At 39.9% G+C, this 20,991-nt stretch overlaps 1 protein-coding gene across 6 annotated transcripts in view; it reads right to left on the minus strand.

Annotated features, from left to right (window-relative positions):
- The window catches only part of LOC122553234 (bifunctional heparan sulfate N-deacetylase/N-sulfotransferase 4-like), an 879,937-nt gene that overhangs the window by 443,014 nt on the left and 415,932 nt on the right, over window positions 1–20,991 (minus strand). For all 6 annotated transcript variants that reach the window (XM_043696825.1, XM_043696838.1, XM_043696832.1 and 3 more), the window contains one exon: window positions 14,823–14,917. The gene's annotated coding sequence lies outside the window, so the exon portion shown is untranslated. The remainder of the gene's footprint in view (window positions 1–14,822; window positions 14,918–20,991) is intronic.

Genomic DNA, 20,991 nt, shown 5'->3' on the forward strand with positions numbered 1-20,991 from the left:
CAATTGCAACATTTAAGAGGCATTTGGATGGTATATGAATAGGAAGGGTTTGGAGGGATATGGGCCGGGTGCTGGCAGGTGGGACTAGATTGCGTTGGGATATCTGGTCGGCATGGATGGGTTGGACCGAAGGGTTTGTTTCCGTGCTGTACATCTCTATGACTCTATTAGTGCTGTCAGATTTACTTGTATACTTGCATTGTTGAGAATATAAAATACTCTATGGATTTCAACAACTTTCTCAGGCATGAATCAAATGAACATTCTACATGTGTATTGTCAACAATGAATATTTTTATGATACTTAACAGTGGAGTGTAAGTTTGGAGGTGCAGAAGGAGCATCCTTAAGTTGCAAGCTCTGATCTCAAAACTCACTAACAACAGGAGACATTTCTCTTCAACCATGTGATGAACATGGTGGCTCAGTAGCAGCACTGCTGCCTCACATTGCCAGAGAATTCTCCTGGTGTCTGCATGGGCTCCCTCCGGGTTTCCTGCCACAGTCCAAAGATGCGCAGATTAGGTAGATCGGTCATGCTAAATTGCCCAAATGCTGGTTGGATTAGCCATGGGAGATGTAGCGTTACAGGAATAGGGTAAGGAGGGTGGGTCTGGGTGGGATGCTATTCAGAGGGTCAGTTTGGATTCAATGGGTCGAATGGCCTGCTTCCAAACTTTATGGATTCTGTGATTCTATGGAATAAAAGTTGGAGCCTCCAGCTGCCATCACTATACACAGCTTCAGGCTACAATACACGTGTAAAGTATGTGTTGCTGCAGTAACTTGGACTCCCTGGGATCTCTTTGTTTCATTTGGCTAGATAAAGCTGTGTGGATCAAATTGTGTTTTGATCACTGTCCTGATTGGGGAGGATCCTGGACTGGTCTTCTTGTCTAACATAGTTTTGTGGGCGAGACTTGTTTTTGGCCAGGGAATGCAAGAAGAACAACAACAATGGAGTACATCAAACCAAATCCTGTTTTTTTATAAACATGTTATGGGCTGAAATGCAACTAGTTCACTAATATCTGACAGAAAAGATAATCTGTCAGCCTTACCAGACTGGTCTACGTGATTCCAGTTTTTCACTCTGTAGCTGACTCCTAATATGCCGCGTGATGTAAACTGGATTATTAGTATTACCCATTTCCCAAGAACCCAAATTTAAAAATAACATCCTCATTTTTCAATAATCAAGAATAGGAACCCTGGAGAATTTTTCGACAGTCAAGGACAATAGGCCAATTGTAGAACTGCAACTGCTGACTACACAGCCTTTTTCACAGCTTTAACACTAGATGCAGTTCTCCTTAATGATCCAAAGACTTCATCCCATTTTTCTACTTCTCATTCACAAAAGCTAAGTGAAAGTGAAGTGATAACCCAGCTGTTTAAAGCAATGCACAGCATGTCAATCTGCATTTAATTTAATAACCCTTTGTCAGAATGGTTCTGACAGATGGTCTGTACTGACCAAAGTTTTTCTCTGAAAATTAATGAACCTTTATTCAAAATGTTCCTGCATTGTACAGTTAGAGACATTTCTTGAGGGTTTTGCTGTATTTTGCAGTGTAAGTAATTGTATATTTATTCTTTTTAAAAAGTACTGTTTGCTGGTTTAATTACTTACCAAATAAACCATTATAAAAGACAGAGTATTTTATCGAATATAGCACAAATCACGCCCACTTGCACTTTTCAGACAACAATTGCTGGTAATAATTTTGATTTTGTCAGTTCATCTCCTCTAGACCTCTCTTCTGTTTCTTTACCAGTCCCATTACTATCTCTTTTTGCACTGCACTGTCATTACTGGAATTTAATTACTCCTATTTTCTAAACTAATCACAGACCTTCCCTTTTGTTTTATTTTCATGTTCATTGCCTCTGTAATTGCTTAAAACCTGTTCCGTAATCAGCATTTTCCAGTTGTGATGGAGTCTCACAATCTGAAATATGAACCATTTCTCTCACTAAAAATGTTGCCCATTGAATATTTACAGCATTTTCTACTTTTATTTCTAATTATCACCAACTGCAATAAAGCACTTTTGTAAAATTAGAGTTAACGTAACTTGTAGTGTTATTAAAAATGGACTGGAAGATCAAATTGTGCAAAGCAACAACGGAATTTCTCCCAGAAGATATAATGACTCTATTGGTTCAAAATACAATTAACCTTATAGAGCATAACGAGAATGGACCTGTTCCCTGGTACTGTGATATGACAAGTATGAGGGGATTTATTTTTCAAAAAGGCAAATATTATTAAAGAAGTATTACACATGGTTGTTCATCTTTGTCCTTTTAATGTTCTCTGTAATAAATCTATTGGAGATTAATAATGTCTTTTTTTCCCTATAGTAGTAACAATTTCAAGGGATAATGCTGCTGCCACGTTACTCCACATTGCCCTAAAAGTATCATCAAAAACATATTTCAAAATAAAAGATGTCACAGTACCAATCTGTATCAGCATAGGGAAAGGAAAACACAATGAGGTGTCAATATCAGCAACACAAAACAAGCTCACAGCAAATTGACCCAAGCTGAATTTTCCCTCTGAGTAATCTCGGGTAGCATTTGAATAATTACTCACTGTACAATTGATCCTGATAAGAAACTTAGCTCCTTTAACAAAGTTCAGATCCCCATGAAAAGTAACAGCAAGAGTTTATCTGCATGTGACAAGTATGGGTTTACCTTCAGATATGAGTTCCAGAAGTAAGAGCAGAATGCACTGAATGCTGTCTCACTAAAAAATAAATTTTAAATAGACTGTCGAGAGGAATCCTCTAACCAAGTACTTTGAAAGTATGTAGCTGACGAACAAAGAATTCAAAATAGATGCTATGTAGAAATATGACTGCCTCCCTTTATAAAATTTAAGATTGGACAGCAATTCACATCAATAATTTCCCCATTTAATACGAAGGATAATGGATCAAATTGGATCAAAACATCATGGTCTATATACTTAAAGAACCAAACTGATATGACTAATATTTTGCACTTTTGAACTTCTTCCTCCAGTTTATTAAATCTGGACTCTGACGACCAACATTTCCAATGAAATCTGACCTTCATTCAGCATCATTGAGACGGATTTAAAAGCAGATTTCCTACAGTAAACATGTACAAAGTAGTGCATTCTAACTGCAACAGAAACCACTTTACTTTTGAGGATGCCAATATATTATTTTAATGAGAAAATAGTCACTTTGTCATACCGCAAAAAATTATGTTAAATTTATAATATCACTGAGTCATAGAGATGTACGGCACAGAAACAAACCCTTCGGTCCAAATCATCCAGATATCCTAATAAATCTAGTCCCATTTGCTAGCACTTGGCCCATATCCCTCTAAGCCCCTCCTATTCATATACCCATCCAGATACCTTTTAAATGCTGTAATTGTATCAGCCTCCACCACTTTCTCTGGCAGCTCATTCCATACACGCATCAATGTCTGTGAAAAAGTTGCCCCTTAGGTCCTTTTTAAATCTTTCCCCTCTCACACTAAACCTATGCCCTCTGGTTGGGACTCCCCTATCCCATGGAAAAGACCTTGTTTATTTATCTGATCATTTATCATGATTTTATAAACTCTGATACTCCAGCCTCTGACACTCCAGAGAAAATAGCCCCAGTCTATTCAATGTCTTACTATAGCTCAAATCCTCCAACCCTGGCAACATCCTTGTAAATCTTTTCTGAACCCTTTCAAGTTTCACAACATCCTTCCAATAGGAAGGAGACCAGAATTGCATGCAGTATTCCAAAAGTGGCCTAACCAATGTCCTGTACAGCCATAACATGATCTCCCAACTCCTGTACTCAATACTCTGACCAATAATAAAATAAAGCATACTTCACTATCCTATCTACCTGTCATTCTATTTTCAAGGAGCTATGAACCTGCACTCCAAAGTCTCTTTATTCAGCAGTTGAAACTTTATTGCTGGAACAGCACAGCAGGTCAGGCAGCATCCAGGGAACAGGAGATTCGACGTTTCGGGCACAGGCCCTTCTTCAGGAATTCCTGACCTGCTGTGCTGTTCCAGCAATAAAGTTTCAACTTTGATCTCCAGCATCTGCAGACCTCACTTTCTCCTCTTTATTCAGCAACACACCCCAGGTCCTTACCATTAAGTCAAGATTAGAGTGGTGCTGGAAAAGCACAGCAGGTCAGGCAGCATCCAAGGAACAGGAAGAATCGAGGTTTTGGGCAGGAACCCTTCATTATCATTAAGGTGTTTAAGTCCTGCTCTGATTTGCTTTTCCAAAATGCAGCACCTCACGTCTATCTAAATTAAACTCCATCTTCCACTAATCAGCCCACTGGCTCATCTGATCAAGATACCATTGTACTCTGACGTAACTTTCTTCACTGTCCACTACACCTCTAATTTTGGTGTCATCTGCAAACTCCCTAACCATACCTCCTATGATCACATCCAAATCATTAATATAAATGACAAAAAGCAGTGGTCCCAGCACTGATTCTTGTGGCACACCACTGGTCAGTCCGATAAGCCTCCAGTCTGATAAGCAACCCACCACCACCACCCTCTGTGGTCTACCTTCGAGCCAGTTCTGTATCCAAATAGCTAGTTCTCCCTGTATTCCATGAGATCTGACCTTGCTAACTAGTCTCCCATGAGGAACCTTATTGAACACCTTACTGAAGTTCAAAGTTTGTGAGAAGATTTGTAGCTCGGGTGCTCGTTGTTGTGGTTCTGTTCGCCAAGCTGGGAATTTGTGTTGCAGACGTTTCGTCCCCTGTCTAGGTGACATCCTCAGTGCTTGGGAGCCTCCTGTGAAGCACTTCTGTGTTGTTTCCTCCGGCATTTATAGTGGTTTGTCTCTGCACTTCCAGTTGCCAGTTCCAGCTGTCTGCTGCAGTGGCCAATATATTGGGTCCAGGTTGATGTGTTTGTTAATAGAATCTGTGAATGAGTGCCATGCCTCTAGGAATTCCCTGGCTGTTCTCTGCTTGGCTTGTCCTATAACAGTAGTGTTGTCCCAGTAGAAATCATGTTGCTTGTCATCTGAGTGTGTGGCTACTAAGGATAGCTGGTCGTGTCTAGTAGTCTGGCTGTCAGTTCAGAAATGTTCTTGATGTATGGTAACGTGGCTCGGCCTTTAGGTTGTGGCATGTCCTCGTTCCGTTGTCTTTCCCTTAGGGCATCTTTTATGAAATTGCGGGGGTATCCGTTTTTGGCGAATACATTGTAGAGGTGTTCTTCTTCCTCTTTTTGCAGTTCTGGTGTACTGGAGTGTGTTGTTTCCTAGACACACTCCGAGATACATGATAGATACATGAACACAAACAGCATAGGCAGTAACTGCGTAGATTCACTGCTGTATCAGTTAGCAGTGTCAGTTTCTTTCACTCCATTTCCCTCACTGACCATGTGGCTGCTAGCTTTTGTCTGTCTTCCTCCTTTTAAAAGTGCCATTGTATTGATCTTTTTTCACCCAAAGTTCTAAAACAATGCAACAGCTTATAAAACAATAATTGCTGCTCCTGGACTTTGATGAACTCACCTCCAACACCTAAATTACCTCAAAAAAGGAGCACTGCTATAGCTGCAATTTTTTCCCAACCTCCATCTTGGATTACCCAGAATCCTTTAATTGTCGTCAAAATTGACAACCTGGGGTAACTTTTTGTCACCCTTGTGCACTCATTTTAATCAATCATCAGGAAATTGTTGGCTCACGAATTAGTATGGAAATTCCCAACACTTTTCCTCAACTACAGACCTGAATCAAGGGCTCAAAATTTTAAGAAAATGTACATTTTCATTAATCACTGTACTTTCACAACAAAACTAATGTCTAGGCATCCGCAATCACACTTGGTAAGAGGCAGATTCTGGTGTTACTGCCTGTCTCTACTCGTGTGAAGGGAAAATTGGAGAGAAATTTTGACAAAGGAGAGCGTTTGAACTGCAAATTGTGCATGGAGGTATCTAACAAAGTACAACTAGACTGAAGAAGAAAATTTACTTCACAAATGTTTTATTATGAAGACTTTAATTACAACTTCTTATTTTGAGATGCAAATAAAAGACCAACATGAACATGTAATTGCTATCTTGGTTGTGATGTTGGACTACTTTAAGCTGCTTGTGCTGGAGCTAAAGAAGCAGGGAAGTCAGAAAATGATACTTCTATCCAGTTCCAAAATAACCCTCATCGTAACCCATCCTGAGAAGAGCATCAGTAGGAATTTAACAACATGAGCAGTTTGTTTTGTTAAAAAGTTGATCTGGCAGTTTTGATGCATATTTTGAAATTGGTCAGTGCAGGTCCAGTGTATGCCTGCACTAAGCATTATTTTAACACAGCGTCCTGCTCACATGCCGACATTCTGTCCTTGGCATGCTGCAGTGTTCCAATGAATCACAGCACAAACTGGAGGAACAACATCTCACCTTCAGACTAGGTGCAGAGAAGGGAAGCACTGTTTAGAGGGTGGAGGAAGAGTGGTCTGCTAGAAAAAAACTCACCCACCAGGATTTTTCTCTACCAGGAGCATTGGCTGAATTACCTGAGATTAACAAAGAACATGTCAAACGTAGGCAGCTAGCAGCATGGATCACACCTCACTAAAAGATAAAACCTGGCAAGCGGGAGGCAGCATGAAGTTAGTGTGTTGTTTACCTCAACTGGATCAGATGTTAAGCAGGCCCCAAATCATGACTTCTACATCCAAAATAAACAAGTTTTTAGTCTTTTATGATTTAAAAACATAAACAATATCAGATAGCTTTGCTTTTCAAGTCACCACACAGTCCTTTGAAAAAAGATTCTTACTTTTTAACCAGGGACTATTTGATGTAAAGTCTTTCTCCATGAACTCATGACCTTCATTCTACATTGGCAGCAGGTCACCTCACTTAATTATTTGCATGTTTTCTGGTCTAATACAATTATTTTACAGATCTTCAAATCTGGACAAAGCCCAAGGCTGATTTTTCAACGGAGGACACAAATACGATACACAGAAATAGGGCCGGACTTTTAACTCTTGAGGCAGGTAACAGAAGTCAGGATTGCGTACCTGCCTTGGAAAACCCTGCCTCTAGTGGCAGGACCCCTCACTGGCAAAAGTGCAGGGCTGCTTGAAAATGGGCCAAGTGACGCCGGAGAGTGTAAGGAGGCAGGAGCTGCTGGCTGAGAAGGCAGACTGTGGTGCTGTGGGCTTTCCTCTCAGCCTCAAAGAAAAACACAGAAAGGCCCTGCAGCCCTTACTCCTCGCACCTCTCACCCACCCCATGTCACCCAAACAATACTCCTGCTGTCCCACTGCAAAGGTACACTCCCAATTCCAGCTCCACATGGTCCCTCATTTTTCCATGCCATCTGTTGGGGAGATTTCACTGGGGTGTTTAATGTAGGGTTAGGGAGGGTGGCACTTCTAGCCCTGAAATGGTTAACAACAGCCAAGCGAGCTGCTGCTGGCGACTGCATGACTACCTAGCTGGAGCTTGTAAGGGATATGCATAGTGTTAATTAAATCTTGGAGCCTGTAAATACCAGCCAGTATCATTTACCCCATCGAAACTCGGGATTAATAAAGAAACCGATCGGAATCTGTAACTGTTAGACAAGTGTGAATTGCTCTATCGGAACCTGTAACTAGTGAGTGTGAATGGCTCTATTTAAGTCTAAAGTTGATAAGTGTAATTGTCAATTTAGTTAAACTGAAACTATTGAAAATGGGTAGCCTGTCAGACGCATAGTAATTCCTTGAAACAATGAACTATTGAATACGGGATCGGAACCGCTCCCGGGGATGGCTGAGCCATTGTCAAGCACAGCAGGAGCTGGACAGGCACTTCGATGCGGCCAATAGGAGGACGGATCCCCAGCGTGCGCAGATGAATGGACCAATGGGGAAGGCGAACTGACCGGGGACTCCAGGCAGCGCGAAGTATAATTGTGTCAAGTTTGAACGAGAAGAAAGAACGCCTTCTCCAACTAATGCATGCTTGTAGATTCGTTGTACCAGTTAAGATTCTGTGAATAAACTGCTGTCTGCGTCTAACCATAGTTGCCAGTGTGAGTCTCTCCTTCCGAAAGAACACGCAAAGACGGGACCCCGCGGGTCCGTCTTAACACATCCCAAGGAAAACACTTGGCTCCTCATGCCAAGATTTGGCACATGAATGTCCATTCACTCACTATAATATGAACCACAGCAATGAGTTAAAAAAAACATTTTAAAATCTCAGTCATTCGTTATTTTTCACTATGTTGATGAAAACTCCATTCAATGCAACCCAATAAAAGTACTAATCAGCCAGACCCTTTAAACTGCAAGTACCTGAAACTCACTTTGAAACTATTTAACCTAATGTAAACAAACAGTCTGAATTTAACAGCAGCGATTAGACAACCACAGCCATCCATCAAGTTTGGGTGCACAGTTTCAAATTGCTCATTGTTGATTCGAGTCTCAATCAAGAATGCTATCAAACTTAGGGTCATAGAGATGTACAGCATGGAAACAGTCCCAACAGTCCAACTCGTCCATGTCAACCAGATATCCCAACCTAATCTAGTCCCATTTACCAACACTTCGCCCATATCCCTCCAACCCCTTCCTATTCATATACCCATCCAGATGCCTTTTAAATGTTGTAATTATACCAGCCTCCACCACTTCCTCTAGCAGCTCATTCCATACATGCACCACCCTCTTTGTGAAAATACTGCCCTTTAGGTCCCTTTTATAACATTCCCCTCTCAACCTAAACCAGTGCCCTCTAGTTCTGAACTCTCCCACCCCAGGGAAAAGACTTTGCTTATATATCCTATCCATACATCTCATGATTTTATAAACTGCTACAAGGTCACCCCTCAGTCTCTGATGAACAAGGGTCTTGTAGTGCAGCGGTTATGCCCCTACCCCTGGGCTAGAAAGTCCATGCTAAAGTCCCAGCTGCTTTGGAGGGGTGTCGCAGCATATCCAACCAGTTTGAATTGCAATAAGATTCAGCTGAGATCCCAGAAAACCATTAGAGAACTGAAACACCTCAGCCACAGCCTGACTGAAGGCTCGAGCTATCGGATCTCCACTATCAATTACACATTTGTTGGTACAAGCTTAAAGTTAAAAATCTCACAACATCAGGTTATAGTCTAACAGGTTTATCTGGAAGCACTAGCTTTTAGAGCGCTGCTCCTTCGTCAGGTAGCTCCTGACTAAGTGATCTGATGAATGAGCAGCACTCCGAAAGCTGGTACTTCCAAATAAACTTGTTGGACTATAACCTGATGTTGTGTGATTTTTAACTTTGTCCATCCCAGTCCAACCCTGCATCTCCAAATCATGGATATAAACTTAAGCAGTTCCAGGTCCTTTGACGTTTCATATACAGCACTGAAACATTAAAGGATCTGGATAGTTGGCACTTAGATTGTGCTGCAGTGAAACAGTGAAACATTATGACCGAATCACCTTCCTTTTTTACATCCAACAGGCCACTACAGTATTCATTGCTTCTTTTCAATGTATTCTGGATGGAGGGGGACACAAGAGATCATGGGAGATCTTTGGGAGACATATATTTAATAGGGACATCGGGGGACATGGGATTGGAAGGGTTGGAAAAGTGTCATACATTGGTATTAAAAGGGCCTTTTGGACCTACCTCGCATCATGTACACTAATGCACTGGGACACTGTCAACCACAAAACTTAAAATCCTGGTGTGATTCCATGTAAGTTGCAGAGGAACAGGCCAGAGGAGCGGGCCATATCTATCTCCGCAGTGGAGCTGGCCAGGTAGGGAGTGAGTGTGTGGGCCCTGCTGCCATCTTTGAAGGGCTCCTCAGTTAACCTGCCTCACTGAAAATCTGGCCCGATATCAGTTAAAAGGCTAACCAGCTGCCAGAATTTAGCCTTTGAATGCTTTGAAACACCCAAACACCACCCACACCCAACTTGCCTGCTTTTAGCTTGTAAGATTCCACCCATTCTCTCAGGGGATTTGTGATATGCAAGCAACGGTATCAAACTTCTTGATTTCTCATCAGCATTTCTTTCACTTCAACATATCTGCTCATCTGGGTTTTCCTTAGTGTTTTGCGTTCAGATGTAATTTCATTGCCACAGCAAAGCAAGCCAAAGGGGGAAAAAAGCAGCAGGAGAAGTAAGTGAGGACAGGAGGTTATGGGCACAGTGCAGTTTACTGAGTTCAAAGTAACACTAAAGAGACAACAACAAGTTTGAGGAAAGTGAACAAGTCACAGATTTGCTGTTATCATCAGCCATTTCAGCCCTTACCATGCATAAGTGTAAAGATTAAAATGGTAGCGGCAGTTATGAAAGCTGCAATGGTTCCAGACATTACTAAGATCATTTTAAGTCACATCTTATTGCAGCAATTTTATTGCATTTATCCAAAGTATGTCATAAAATATTGCAGAATCTATCTTCTTTGTTGGAATAACTTGACATGCACAAAATATTTTCTTTCATGTGACTAGGTTCCATACTAATATGTTTAGTGTAATCTACATCACAATGGTCCAGTTTGTAGCCAGGAAATTGAAGTCCATTGGAAAAATTAAGGTGACTTTATTTTTCGCACAAATATTAATGAAAAGAAATTGGCAGATTACTCAACTATTATGATGGAAGGAGATTATCTTGAAAACAGGCACAAATAAATTGGTGTTTTAGGTGTGAAATCAGACTTCGAAACTTCAGTTAGATATTCTATAAATGTCAATTCTACAGTAGTTTGTATAGGATTCCAACAACTGATGTTGCGTGATAAGGTTTTCATAACTTTCACCTCTCAGATTTCATGGAGACTGCATTCTTTCCTGGCATTTCCACTAAGATTTTCAAGCTCTCTGAGTTTTGGAAGACCAACTATTCAGCACGCTTATCAGCACAAAGCAGACTCAGGACCGACGCAGTATCTGTTTTGAGTTTGTTCATGCATATTGGATTTTGAATCAACATTTCAACATCAGCTACTTGGGAGAATCTAAGTGGAGGTAATGCAGCCAAACTGAAATCAGCTTTAGTGGTTTAACATTACACATTGCAACAATTTTCACTTAAAGCAATAATCATGAAACTGGAAATTATTGTCATACCAAGACTTAATATGCTCATGTATCAGTTCTTACTTTGTTGTGTTGATCAAGGCATTACTGGTTTACTTTATTTAGAATATGCAGCTAGAAATCTGATACAAATCTGTTGCGTGATAACATCATTCAGTCATTTCCAAGCTGTAGCATGACAATAGATAGCAAGATGAAACCAACGCAGAGGGACAAAGCTTCAGTTATCCTACACATTCTCTAATCACACTGTAAACCATAATAAAGTTCTCTCTTTTAAATAAAGTGAGATGGTTTGTATCTTACTTTAATTCCTAAAATGATCCTCATGCAGGATCAAGGAGTGTGCAATTTCCTGTGGTGTCAGAAAGCAATCTCTCACATGAGCACTCATCTTCACTGGCACAGTGTAAACCCAAGCACTTGTCAGTGACCTACTGAAATGAGTTCTAAGCAGCTATTAGACATCAAGGAATTAAAGGAGCAAGGAGTCACAAAATAGAACAAAAGTAGTTAGTAAGCGATGACATAACCCCTTTAAGTAAATTACTCTTTAGAATATTTATTCAAAAAGTCTCCAAGAGGCTGGATCACTGCAATGTTTTAAAATAATTCTCTGCAGTACAAAGCTGCAAGACTTTCAAGCACTTAAGACATTTTAATATGATTTGCAGAATCCAATAAGATTTTATACTTCAGTAGTCCCTTTTGTTTTATATAATTGAGATATTACCTGGGCTAGGGGGTTGGGAGGAGCATCAAAAATGCAGTGAAAGATGGTGATGGCTCGGGCAGGGGATAGGATTAGTGGAAACGATAAGATCTCGGAGGGACTTTTAATGGGAACAGGGGTCAATAAATGAGGCACCCCACTTGCCTGGTCACCCCCCTAAGTAGCAAAAGCTGTCAGGCTGTATAAATAGCATGGGCATTTTCTGCTTTAAGTTAAATCCCAGCAGCAGCAGGAAGTGCTCCAATGCTTCCTTTGCCCTGTGCCCCCTCTACAATGGAGCAAGGTGGGGAGGTAATGGTAAGAATGCCTATAACACATTCAGCTTTACAACAGACTCACTCACCTACACCCCCAAAAAAATAACACCACCCTTCCCAATGCTTCCATTCTACCCCAGGGTCCATAAAATCTACCCACTGTTTCTAGTGAAATGTAAACTTATAGATTTTATTTGATAGAGCCACACAACATAAATTATGAAGTACTTTTAAGTTAATAAATCTGATGGATGACATGTGTATCTTGCTTCACTAATTTCATGTCTGCATGAACAAGTTGCACTGAAATAATTTCTCAAACAAAGTAAAATAACCATCCTGCCAGTTAGCAATCTCTTGCATTTACTTTGAAGCCTTGTAAAAAGCATCCAAAATATATGCATATAATATACTGTTAATGCTTAAAATCATATTAGCAAACCTCTCACAAACCAATATATAGAAAATCCATACAGTCCACAACTTAGTCACAAGGATCAATTAATCTTGGCCTCTAAGTGGAGAAGTATATAGCCCAGATACCAGCATTTTCTGTGTGTTGTTGTAGTGGATATTTTTATTGATAAAAACTGACAGATGTATCTCATCCCTCATAACACAAAGGATGCTAGACATACTCATCCTTAATGAGCTGAAATATACTCATTGATAATTGAACCATTTTCTTTAGCTATGTATTTCCTGTGCAATCTCTTTGAATTTCTCCTTATATTACTTGACAAGCTGATTGCATTTATTCTAAAACAAGCACAGGAATGCATCCAGTTGCAATAGACTTCCCACTCATATAATTATCAAATACATATCAGATTCTACATGTTCAATATTATGTTTGACATTACACAATCTATGGTGGCACATTTGGACTCAAATATGCAACAAAATTTGCCACTAAACCAGTAGGAAATACAGATATATCAAATTAATAGGTTAGAACCCAACAAACAAATGCATGCAACCAATTTGATATGTATTCCAATGACATTGAAATTAATTGGGTGCATTTTGCAATGGTCTTCATACCAATTGGATGCATTTCACAAATAAATTACCAGTGACCAACTGCAAACTGCAGCTCGCTTGCAATTGTTGGATTTTTTCTATAAATAGGATTACTCTAATCTGATTCACATTTGAAAGTCAAACATTGCACTTTTATTTTTGACAAAATTGCCAGCTCATGATAAAGCCAAGAAAGCGATGGTTAAAGTGATATACTATAACTTTGCGTAAGGCAGAATGTCACATGGCTAAAGATGGTAACCATGCACCTATGAAGGAAGTAAGAACATGGAGCAGGTTGGAGATACGTTTTCCTCATTGCTCTACTTCCTCATATCAAGTTCTTATGTTCAAGAAGACCATTCTGGTTTCTTCAAAAAGCTTCTCGTGTCTAAGTTGACCTTGTTCCTCCTCCCATTCCCAGACACATATACAGATTAATTTTTCTCAGGGCTCAGATTCTTCCAGCCTTCTCTCTCTATCTCTCTCCTCTCTCTTCTTTTGCTGTGCCATTCCTCACCTTCCTGCCCAAGCTCTTTTGCACAACGTTTTACCAGACTTACACTTTTTAACCGGCAACCAAATGTTCTTTATGACCCACTTTGCGGTTACTAAGATCTCCATGGAAACTCAGGAACAGAAGGAGGCCCTCAAGCCTGTTACACCATTCAATGACATCATAGCCAAACTGTGGCCTAACTCCATATACCTGCCTTTGGCCCGTATCCTTGAGTAGCTTTGCTTAACAAATATTTATCCATCTCAGATTTAAAATTAACTACTGATCCGGTAGCCATTTATGAAAGAGAATTCAAAATATCTACCATCCTTCATGTGTAGTGCTTCCTGACATCTCTCCCGGACTGCCTGTCCTGAATTTGGAGATCACGCCCCTGAGTTCTGGTATCCCCAACAAGTGGAAATAATTTATCTTTTTCTACCCTGTCATTTCTGATTAATATCTTGCAAATTTTGATTAAATTACCGTTAAATCTTCTAAATTCTTGAGAAAACATGCCTTTTTTGCATAATCTCTCCTCATAAATTAACCCATGATCATGCAACATTCTTGTAAATCTATGCAGCATTCCCTCCAAGGCCAATATATCCTTCCTAAGTTGCAGTGCCTAGATCTGCTCACAGTCCTCCAAAGTGTCTAACCAGGGCTTTGTATAAATGCAGCATAACTTCTGCATCCTTATACTCCAGTCTTCGAGACATAAAGGTCAGCATTTCATTAGCTTTCTTGATTATTCTCTTCAACTATTCATAACATTTTAAAGATCCATGCATCTGAACTCCCAAATCTCTTCGGACATCCGCTGTATTTAAGTTCATGCCATCTCAAAAGTCCCCGGATTTTTTGTTACTCTTCTATTCTTTTAATAAATAATGTGAATAATTGGGGCCCTAACGCAGATCCTTGTGGGACACCATTGGTCACATCCTGCCAATTTGAGAACCTACTCATTATATTATAACTGCATGCTAAAGAAAAACCTATTGTGAGTGACCAAGGAGTTAAAACATTGGGAGGCAATTCTTCATAAAAAGTTACACAATCGTGCCTGGGTCTTTATCATAAAAACGTGCTTCAATAGTGATTCAAACATTAAAAGCAGACAACACCGAAAGTAAACAAGGACTTTGGAGATCAGAGGATAAATCTTTGGGTATTGCAACAAAGCTAAATAAATAACAGCTCACCAAACACTTGCTCATCAATCCTGGAGCATGTGAGTTGTTTATGTAATCCTTATGTGGTGAAAGGTTGAAATGATCCAAAGAAGCGCTGCACAATTCTGCAAAAACAGAATGGAAAATACCCCAGTGTTACTAATTTGTTAAAAAATTTGGAATGGGTATCACTACAGCAAAGGAGGAAGCAATGTAGACTGACACTGTTCTTAAGATATGGAATGTTACCCCATAATACAATTGAGCGAGTCAGACAGAAGTCAATTCTTAGGCCCAAGGAAGTGAACAACTAAGAGTCGCATTAGATCTTCAGTGAATTTTCTGCTGGGCAGTGGAAGGCAGATAAGAGTGGGCAGGTTAGTTATTGGCAGAAGGGCAATAATATAAATGATTATCTCCTTCTGGGGGTGTACTGTGTACATTATGATGCATTAGGTAACACACCAAGATCAACTTGCCATTCTGTGAGTGACCCATTTATTCCTACTATTTGCTTTTTAGCTGTTAGCAGATTCTCAGCCCATATGAGTATATTAACCCAAATTCCATGGGCTCGCGCTATGTTTATTAAACATATGGGGAAATTGGCTTCTCACTTTGTTGGCAGGGACCTGGAGGTTCTGCTGGATGGGGTGATGTACAAATGTGATTTCCTCTTCCCTCAGGACCATCAGTGGAGGCCACGACACCAGACTATGCCAGCTTGCTTTGAGGTTGCTTCCCAAGGCAGTGCAGTCTTATCCATTTGGAGGAACAAACAGAAATATAGGAATGTCCTATTTATTTCTACTATTTTATCTGTTAGCTTTCTACCTGCTTGCCGATTTTTAGTCCATACCAGCATATTAATCAAGAGGAAATTGGCATCTCACTTTTTGTTGGAACCTGGACACTTCTTCATGGGACCTTAACAAAAGCCTATTGAAAATTCAATGACATTACTTCCATTAGTTCTCCTTGATCTGTGTTATAACAGCCTCTAAAAAAACTGGCAAGAGTTCTCAAACATGATTTCCTTTTCATAAATGCATGTTGACACTGTCCAATGTTATCATTATTTTCGAAGTGTCCATTTTCACATCCTTTTTAATAGATCCTAACAAATCTCTTGCTACTGACATCAAATTAATAGGTCTGTAGCTCTCCATTTTCCCTCTCTTTTTAAATAGTTGTGTTACTTTGCTACTTTCCAGTCAGCAGGAGCCCTTCCATAGAATACAATTTGGAAAGATAGTGATTAATGAATCAACAGTCTCTGCTGCCACTCCTCTCAATACACTGGGGTATGACTCATTTCATACAGGGGAGTTATCATCCTTAAATTCAGTTAATTTTTCAAGTGTTACCTCTTAATTAATATTAATTTCTTTCAGTTCCTCATTTTCATAAGTCCCTTGGTTGTCTAATATTTCTGGGAATGTGTTTTATATCTTAACTAAATATTAATGCAACAACTCACCTCATTAATATTTAGCTTGCTATCTTACCAAACATGTTGAACAGGCTGGATGTTGAGAAATTGTGTCATGGAAGTCAGAATAGATACTTGCTAACTTAAAGGGCTATATAACGAACCAGGCAAGAACATCTCAGAGCATGCAACATGGGGACTGGCCACACACATCCATGTCCACAGACATTGATATCCCACATTTGCCAACATCCATGAACCCTCAAGGCATGTCTCTGACACACTCGCTTCTACACTTCAATGCTGCACCTAGCTACTATCATTTCTATGCAATGCTGCAGCAGGACACACACCCAAACTCGTAGACTGCATCAGGCTGTATCTCTGGCCTGTTTGCTTGCTGACATATCACTCACTCACTGAGCCTGGTCTTTTTGAGCTCTGCCCCTTCAAGCAGAGATGCCAGGCTCACAGTGCTGTCTTGCCTTGTTCTTTAGCTCAGGTACAAAGCCAGGAAGCTTGTCATGATTGTTAGCAGTCCTCAGTCAAAATTAGGGCATTAACCTTTCCTCACAGGTTCCTGGCATAGTCAAGGGAAACCTCCAATAACACTCCAGCTCTTGGTCACGATCAGTCAACCTCTCAGGATGTTTAGAGTCAGGGAAATGTACACAAAATGGGTAAGATGGTCTTTGGTAGTTTGACTCCTTCAGCCTTGCTCCTGGCATGAGTGAGGAGGGCAGGTATTAAAGTGAGATGAAAATGAATGCACATCTGTTATTTTTCATGCAAATGGAGATGTGTCTAGAGCAAGTGAATAGGCAGCACAAAGAGCATGCAGGGTTAATGGTGATGGATATTGGGCAGGGAGATAGCTCATGTGGAAGATGCTGTAGTAGAGAGGTAAAGCATAAACCTTGATAAGAGGTGGATCGTGTTTCAGAGGTAGAGTGAGTGTAGGCTGGGAGAGAAAATAGTGTCAGAACAGAAAAACTCATTGACTTTCTTCTGACAGTGCTGTGCATTCCTTCAAATGGATAAGACTGCACTGACTTGGGAGGCCATCTCAAAGCAGGCCGGCCACCCCATCAGCAGAACCACCAGGTCCCCACCAACAAAGCGAAGACATCAAACTCCCCTTATCTAACATGTCTGGGTCAAGTGTTGGGGACCATATAGAACTGTTCTGGACTAACTGTACGTGTCTGAGCACACAGTGACTTTTGAAAGGCAGTGCTGTAACAAGCATGCTCATTAATCGTGAGATATCTAGGCAATGAAAAGTTGCTCCAGGAATGGCGTGTTATGATGGGAATAGAATAGGGTATGACAGCTGCTACAGGCACAGGTAGTAGTTAAAGAACACATTTGGGAAGGAATGGTGAGAAACTCATTCGAAAAACTCAACATACAAACACACAACCAAAATAACGTAGATTCAGCCCTATGTAACTTTAATTTCTTCAATACTTTCCTCGTCTACATTATAAATTTTCACATTTGTCCCAGTTATTTTTTTTTCCTTCTCCATATTCCTAAAGAAACTTTTATATTTCACCTTGCTCACTTAAATTTCCAGAAGGCATTTGCTGAAGTGCCATATGACAAAAAATAAATGGTATAAAGGATAGCATAATACCATTGTTACAAGGTTAGCTGGCTAGCTGGCTAACAGGAAACCAAGAGTAGGTAAAAGTGGATCTTTTACAGGTTGGCAAGGTGTAATAATTGGTATGCCCCAAAGATCGCTGCTGGGACCTTCATGTTTATAATTTATATAAATTACTTGGGTAAAGGGACAGAGGTATGGTAGCCAAATTTGCTGATGATATATAGATTGGTCGGAAAGTACAGAGGAAGAGGATTGAGGACATTATTCTTCAGCTATATAGAATACAGTTAAGAACACTTCTGAGGTACTGCACACAGTATTGGACACCTGACTTAAGGAAAGATGCAAATACATTTGAAGCAATGAGTTTACCACACTACTACTTGAAATGGGGGCTTTGTCTTGGAGAAACATTAGTCAGACTAGGCTTGCATCCACTGGAATTTAGCAGAATAAGAGGTGATTTGATTAGATCCTGAAGGGTCTTGACAGGGTAGAAACGGAAAGGATGCAAGAATCCATAACCGGGATCATTGTTCAAAAATCAGGGATCCATCATTTAAAAGAAATGAGGTAAATTTTATTCTTTGAGGGGGTCATGAGTCTTTGGAATGTTCTTCCTGAAATGATGATGAAAGCAGAATCCTTGAATATTTTTAAGGTAGATATAGAGCTAGATTCTTGTTACGCAACTGAATGAAAGGTGATAAAGATTTGAGGTTACAATCAGATCAGCCATCTTCTCATTGAATAGCAAAGCAGGTTCAAAGGCTAAATTGGCTAATTCTGTTCCTTTTTCCTATATTTTTATGATCATTGATCACTGACTTGCATTCAAATGCTCTTTTATCTTCATCCGTTTCTCAGATATCTTTTGCTGGGTACGAAATTGTTTGTCAATTCCTCAAGCATACACTTTATTATAAGGCACTTCCTTTGATCTAATGCAATCTTGAACCTCTTAAAACAACCATGGTCACTTTATCTTTCTCACTGGGTATTTGTGCCTCAGGCAGATAATGCAAAACAGTTTTAAATATTCAAAACTGCTCCTATCAAATCTTTTTGCTCTGCAATAAAACAAAGAACTGTGGTTGTTGAAGATCAGTAACAAAACAGAAATTGTTGGGGAAGTTCAGCAGGTCTCGCTGCATCTGGGGAGAGAGGAGAGTCAATATTTCGAATCCAGTGACCCTTGTTCAGAACCGAAAATGTTAAATCTGCTTTCTCTCCACTGATGCTGTCAGACCTGATGAGTTACTTGAGCAGTTTCTGTTTTTGCTTCAAATCTATTTGCATATTTTCCCAACCCACCATAGATCCTCATCCTCATATTTTCCTTTCTTCTGATTTATGACTCTAATCTCAGAATGAACTATATTACTATTTCCCAAAGGCTCATTTACAGCAAAACTATTAATTAGCTCTTTCTCATTACATAACATTAAATATAAATATCTCATTCCCAAACTGGTTCTTAAATGTACTGACCCAGGAATCCCATGTTATACACACTTCGGAAATACATCCTCCACAGTTAAAGTGCTGATCAGGATTATCCACAATATATGTAAATTAAACTTACACATTATTTCACTATATTATCCACATTTCATGCATCTTTAGTTTCCCAATTGACAGTGCGCCCAACATTGCTACTACACTTTGGTGACCTGTAATCAATTCCCACCATTTTTTAATGCCCTTCTCTGTTTTTAGTTCCACCCAAACTGAATCGACACCTTGGTCCTTCAATCTAAGACCCACTCAGATTCTTCAACTGATCATGACATTATTCAGAGTGCTAACCACCCCATTCATACAGCATAAATCTGCACAAAACCAAAAAGCTCTACAGCAACAACATGTTAAAAATCTTTTTTAAAAATCATTCATAAAATGTACTACCGTCTTTTAAAAGAGTCAATTAGACCTTTAAAATAGCAGTACGAGAAACAATATGACACTTTTTCAACTATTTGATTTCTCTTCATTTCAATTAAACGAATATTGAACTATTGACAAAATAGATCTAAGAACAAAAGGCTATCAACCAGTTAATGTGTTCACTCCTCTGTATTTCAACAGATCTTCACCTTACTTGGCAGAGATTCCCAAGGCGCTTTTCATTGCAACAACTGTCATTTGAGCTAGCTCTCTGACAGGAAACATGTTAAAAATGTTAAAGCACCCTAATGTAGACTTTCTGCAGGATGGCAAGGAAAAAAACACTGCTGGATTGCCAATTCCAAATCCAATTCACTTCTTTAGCCTCCTGCACACTCCCATACTCAACCCAGCCCTGAGTAAATACAAGGATCATGGTCTCTCATTATAGCTCTTTATCCATTTACTTGCAATCTTCAACCATCTGCCCTGTTCTCCCCTTCCTTCCTACAACTTGCCCAACGATGGTTTAATTCCAGAATGCAGTAGACTGATGTCAGCCAGTTCCTTGACTGAAGTCGGCTCCCACTCTACTAAAGGTTTATTACAATGGTCAGGCAGCAAACAGGTCAGAAGCACATACCTGAGCTTGCCAGCACACAGATGGGACAAACGTACAAAAAGATACTTCACCCATCCCTTCTAAACCTTTTCATTATTTTGTCAAAAAAAACCTCAAAAGTGATAAATAAATATTTCCTATTTTTCTCGATGACATGCTTGATGCTGGATCGTGACTGACAGTGGTTAAGCTCACGGCGTTGTGTTTGATAAGTGGTAGTGAGTTTGCTGTGTTATGATAGGGTGCAGCCAAGTTCACCATGCAATCACTGGCAATGCAGCTAACTGGATTTGGCTGTGACCAGTTGAAGCTGTCAAATTCTTGATTGTGATTAGTTGCAGTCCAGCTCCCTTCTGTCATTGGGGATCTGACTGACAGCCTCCAGTTCGACCTCCAAATTATAAGAGAGCAAAGTATGTGTGATGTGAGGAAAATAAATAACATTGCAAATACTGCTTTAAAATCAATTTAAAACTTCTGTTGGACAGAGCAAACTAGAGAATAGTTATCAAATGACTTCAATCGTTTTTCTTTTGCTGTTTAATATTGATGGAGAAAGTGAGGTCTGCAGATGCTGGAGATCAGAGCTGAAAATGTGTTGCTGGAAAAGCGCAGCAGGTCAGGCAGCATCCAGGGAACAGGAGAA

Source organism: Chiloscyllium plagiosum, chromosome 1 (genome assembly GCF_004010195.1).
Source record: "Chiloscyllium plagiosum isolate BGI_BamShark_2017 chromosome 1, ASM401019v2, whole genome shotgun sequence".
NCBI lineage: Eukaryota > Metazoa > Chordata > Chondrichthyes > Orectolobiformes > Hemiscylliidae > Chiloscyllium > Chiloscyllium plagiosum.